Here is a 5,805-nt window from a genome sequence, read left to right as displayed (position 1 = left end):
TATTAGGAAACCCCTTGAGATGTAACATCTTGTTTTTGAGGCGGTCCCAACATATATCACATTCATTACATTACAACAGACAGAGTAACAGGAAAAAAAATAATAGAAATAAAAATAGAACAATAGGACAACGTACAGTACATACAACATGTATGTACATGTGTGTGTGTGTATGTGTGTGTGTGTGTGTGTGTGTGTGTTTGTGTGTGTGAGTGTGTACTGTATGTGTGTGTGTTTGTTTGCCATTTGTATTTTCTCTCTGATTCAAGGCCTGATAAAAGCAGACACATCAGCTTGCTTGAAATTCAGGTAAAGGTTTTTCCCGTCTATCCTCGGTTTGATTATCGGGGGAAGATTGCCACCTGCAGATTTTCTGCCTGTGTCTACATGCATGGCAGCATGTGGGTGCTCAGGTATAACTGCGACGTGTCCGTGTTTTCTATTAAACACCTCTGTTCCTTGTAAGTGCACGTTTCCTACTGTCTGCATGTAAAAAGATCCAGAGTTGATTTATTCTGTAATGCTTTGCCTCCCATCTGAAATGAGCCTGTATTTCATTCAACCTGTTCAAATATTTCACATCCCACAGTATGAGATATGATTATGAATTGTGATTATGAAGGATTTTAAGGCACACCCAATAAGGAGCAGTTCTTTTGGTCATTTTGCCAAGATCTATATAGTCTTGGCCCCTGATTTTCTCCATCTGCAGTCTGCTCTGAGCTGTGATGTGATTTTTATTTTATTGATACTTTGGCACATGGTGCTGTTTTTATTGTTTATATATGTCAAGTATTCTGCTGTCTTGGCCAAAACGTTTTAGAAAGAGTTTAAATATCAATGCTGTTAGATCAAGGAAAAATAATTCTTTGTGTACTACTCTTGGACAAGTACACGTAGCCAACAGCATGTTTATGTATGTGTTTTGGGGGATTTCTTTCAACATTTTAGACCCCCAGGTTGGGAACCACTGACATTTAGCACATTTAGATAGAATTTTCTTTCTTTGAAAAAAAATGTAAGAATGGTCATGGAACATACAAACAGAAACAGCATCTAAATGTAGGGGCCTAATATCAAAATACCCTTTTGCCAAGTTCAAAACAGTATACTCTGGAGACACTGAACATTATCTATCTAGACAATTTGGTATGATAGCTGGAAGGAAGTTTACAAAAAAAGAAAAGTTTCAGGTGTACATACGGTATGAACCCTTCTCCATCCAGATAGCAGCATACATCACAATGGTGAGTGTGTGATGCAACATTCAAAATAATGGGTTTTTACTCTATAGTGGTGCGTTATGAACATGATATGATGATATTTTCTTTGTTCTGTTACTTCTTATCACTGTCTCAAGTATCACTTTCTTACAACATACAAACAGGAAAACCTTTGTGAATTTCTTTTTTTGTTGACTTATCCCTGTGGCTTTACTATTCTTCCAACTTGCGACCATACTGAGAGTTAATCTTTGTGATAAGGCACCAAGATACTTTCCTGGTATATGTAGCTCCAGACCTGAAATCTAGCACAACAAAGCTTTAATTCAGGACTTAGCACTATCTAATCTCTGTAAAGAATGCAGTTCAAACAGCCTGCCAGAGCCGCAGAAACACTCAGCAATCTCAGTGTTTCAACCACAGTTAAGAGATGGCACTAAGTGCACCACATGGAGGGAGGGATCAATAATTACGTACGGCACAGCAGCTGTCCTAACAGCCTGCATGTCTTCTCCCCCCGATGTCTAATGCAGCAGTGAGAAAAATCAAAACATCAACTGTTAGGAGATCTGGCACATGTCAACTTGACAACTGTTTGTCATTTTAAATGTTATGACAAAATGATAACATTTTTTTTAGGGTCACGTTTCTCTGCATCTTTTCCCAGTATTTTTACAGCTGACATTGATGCCTGAGCTCCAGCTGTACCTAAAAATTCTCCATACGGAGATAGCTTGCAAATGGCTTGTTTTCAATAAAGCAGTGTATATATATATATATATATATATATATATATATATATATATATATATATATATATATATATATAAAGCAGAGTGTCCTCAGCAGTGGAGATCATAATGAAAAACAAAATGTTGGTTATATGTTTCAGTGAGAGATGAGTTTTCATGATGGAACGGAAACAAATGATAGCAGATTTTTTTTATGTGAAGATGGTATCCATCCATTTTAGATCAAGACTAAAAGTATATTGATTGATTAATTTGAAATTGATAATTGTGTTGTTTGCTGTGTCTTTGTGCCTTAAAACTTTAAAGTGTGTCCTGATGAATGTGATGAAGATGAAACCACTTAATAAGAGTCCAAGGGCCCGATCTTGCACCCGGCGCAAAGCCCGACGCAAAGCCCGACGCAAGTGTCTTTGCTATTTTAAGAACGTCCAGCGCCAACGTCGTTTAAATAGCAAATGCACCTGCGCCCATCTTTGCACCATGGGCGTGCTGGTCTTACAGGGAGGTGTGTTCAGGTGAATTCTTGGCATGTTGCTATCTTGAGGCAGCGGGAAGTAATCGCGCCATTGACCAACAAAAACCTGGTCTAAAGTCAATAGCGCAGCATTTCATTGTTATTTTAACAGCGCATTAGTAAAATTATGTACAGCAAAGTACATTAATTAAAGTACAGCGCCCACACTATGCTTGTTACACACACACAGGGAAGCACAGCAGCACACAAACATGCAAAATATTACAAATAAAAATATTACGGTGCAAATCCGCCATCATAATAGCAATGCGCCAAGATACAAACATGCCTGGCTTTTAAAGGGAATGGGAGATGTTCTCTGATTGGTTAATTGCATGTTACGCCCAAAACAAACCTATGAATTAGTGAAGACACTAAGTACAATCCTTTTGAACCATGCGCCCGGCGCCCGGACCCTTTTTTCCTGCCGTCAAACTAGCAAAAGTGGATTTGGACATGCCCTGAATGCACGCGCGCCATGCGCTTCACGCCGTGCGCTTCACGCCGTGCGCTTAGATCATTAAAATAGGGCCCCAAATGTTTTATCTCCTTGGAAACTTGAACATGCTGAACAACATTTTGTGGTAATCTGTGGTAAAGATAATCTGCCCATATTAGTATAGATATTTATTCTGTAATAGTATAATTTTGTTCTGACTGTAAAGCCCCCCCCCCCCACACACACACACACACACACACACACACATTACAGTGAGTCATCAATCCAAGGACCAGGAATATTTGCAGCAATGTTTTGTTGCCGTCTGATCGCAATATCTTGTGTATAAAATATGCTAGGGAAGGCAACATCAGTCTAATGGTCGTCGCGGTCCACCACCTTGGACAAGGTTAAAATAACTCAACAAATAGTAGATGGATTGCCATGACATTCTGTACACACATTCACGGTCCACAGAGAACGAACTCTCGTAATTTTTCCTCCAGCACCTTGAGGTCAAAGCATGAGCATGTTAGCATGCTGATTCAAATTTAGCTTAAAGCAAGGGGTGGATAACCATCTGTACCAAATCTAAGGCAGTTTGGACAGCAGATGTCAAGATATTTTTGGCTCTGGACCAAAACGTTAGGGGGAAAGATGGTCAGACTGAGTGACCACCTTGCTATCATTATGCTCTACTCAGTCAATATATTTGCAAAATGGCTCTCCTTGTATCCCATTCCTATAAAACTGTCACTTATTTAATCTTAGTGGGAAATTAATCTGAAAAGGGAACAGAAACCTGCTGATGAAAGTCTGGAGCCCAAGGAGAAGGAGAAAAACAGAAACACCTCTCTGTGACAACTAAACTTAGCTGTGGCATTCCCGTTCCAGTTTCCGTAAATAATTTTGGCCGCAACTTAAATCTGATCCTAAAATCGAAATTGAGAATGTGGACACAAACCAATCAGAGTTACGATTAAGTCAAACATGTGATGACATGTGCAAAAGGAGCATCCTGTTTTCTGCGCAAAACATAACGTTGCATTAACATTAATTTTTGCTGTGATTGTTATAAATCAGCAGCAGAATCTTCATCCTGATACGGTCATATTGATACGGACTTCTTTTTACTTTCTCAGATCCAAGGTAGGTGCATATAGATTAATAAATACTATTATCATTACTGTAAGTAAATGTTTTGTGAATTCTACTAACTCTAATTCACTTTCACTCCAGTTTTATTTAAAGCACTTGTGCGGATTATTATTCCGGTAAAACTAAATGATCTCATTAAAATTTAAATACTTGAATTATCTCATGCAAGCTTAATTTTGTGCTTGCTTCAAAAGCAAACCACAAATGAGATTATAGATTTTGGTTTGATCCTTGCAAATAATGTAAAAGCATCTTCATTTAACCAGCAATGTTTTTATTAATTAAGCAGGAGTTTAATGTAAACATCATATCTGACTAGACTCCATACTTATAATAAATATAACAATTGTTCAAGCACAAGTAAGCACAAATAATTGATTGGAGCATACATATAAATATGGATTCAAAAAGGTTGTGAAAAAGTCTTAAGGAATACCTTTTTATGTTAATGAAAGTGTACAGTATTTGTGGTTTTACAAAGATCTCAAAATGTTTCCTCTACAGGAAACCATAATCAAAATGGATTTAATGGAAATGGATGAGGACACATGTATATATGATAACCTCACATATTAAGGCCTCGCTATCGAAGGTACAGTATCAGCCGGAAAACACATGGACAGACAGAATATTAGGAAAAATGTGTTTGCTGTTGGGAACGTATTGTTTATAATAAAGTCATTTCTAGGAGACCGAGCGATGATGTCTATGACTAAATGGACCAATTGTCTGATTTTAACTTTTTAATGTGGTGGCAATCTACTAATAAGTGGAACACCATTTGACTGTAAAGTGATAGAAGATGTTTTTAAGATAACTGCACATTAAGGCTGTAGTGCGTAGTTTCTGTCTCCCCCATGAGGAATTCTAAGTAATGACAACAAAGCTGTTGGCACGTCCACATGATACAAGCCTTCTGTGATCATGCACAGACCCCACCCCTCCTCCACACAGTTGCTAGTAGCCAAGGAGGACACGGAGGATAAAAAAAAAAAGATGGACTCTTCAGAAGAAGTAATTATCTTCACTTAAGTTTCTGCGCGGGACGACACAATCTTCTGAACACAGCCATACTGAGAAACACAGAGAAAGTGTAGAGCTGAGAGTCTTAATTAACTTTGTAGCAACTCATTTGGCAATGGCTTGAATGTAACGGACGTTCCTTAATATCAAAAAGTTACGCACTAAATCTTTAAAGTCCAACTGAAATTAAAGGTAGTCTCCTTTAGGGATGCACTGAATCCAGACTTTTTGGGTTCGGCCGAATACCGAATCCACTGGTTAAGATTCTGCCGAATCTGAAACCAAATACCGAATCCTACTCCCATCCTTAGTCCATGGTTAACACAAGTTTTTAGCTGTGACTGTCCTTCCTTTGCCGTACCTGAAGTTGCTGCATTTTGGCTGCTGTCTGTAGATTCCTTCATGCACAACTCATATTCTTTCTCATGTTTCATACGCGAATGTTTTAACAGCTGCGATGTTATGTATTGTTTGGGGTCTTTGCCACCACGAGACAAAAATGGCATTGCAAATTGAACAAGTAGCTCGACTTGAATCGCCTTCTTTTGACTCAAAGTACTGCCAAACAATGCTTGTTCTGCTCACGAGTTTCATTTTCACTTTCTCACAGCATTGAACGGTCCCACTATGTAATCACTTTCCCGTAATCAACGGCGGCGTCACTACGTCGACCAGCGTGCCATGCTTAGTGCAAGC

General features: G+C 38.6%; 1 long non-coding RNA gene across 1 annotated transcript; it reads left to right on the top strand.

Annotated features, from left to right (window-relative positions):
• The first annotated feature begins 4,940 nt into the window (after nucleotides 1-4,940).
• LOC116062548 lies at nucleotides 4,941-5,256 on the top strand. Its single transcript, XR_004108034.1, has 2 exons — nucleotides 4,941-4,974; nucleotides 5,155-5,256. It is a non-coding gene; the product is annotated as an uncharacterized LOC116062548 (long non-coding RNA).
• Nucleotides 5,257-5,805: the final 549 nt, after the last annotated feature.

Source organism: Sander lucioperca, chromosome 1 (assembly GCF_008315115.2).
Source record: "Sander lucioperca isolate FBNREF2018 chromosome 1, SLUC_FBN_1.2, whole genome shotgun sequence".
Taxonomy (NCBI): domain Eukaryota; kingdom Metazoa; phylum Chordata; class Actinopteri; order Perciformes; family Percidae; genus Sander; species Sander lucioperca.
The sequence above is the reverse complement of the archived record's forward strand: the minus strand, read 5'-3'. Positions and strand labels throughout refer to the sequence as shown.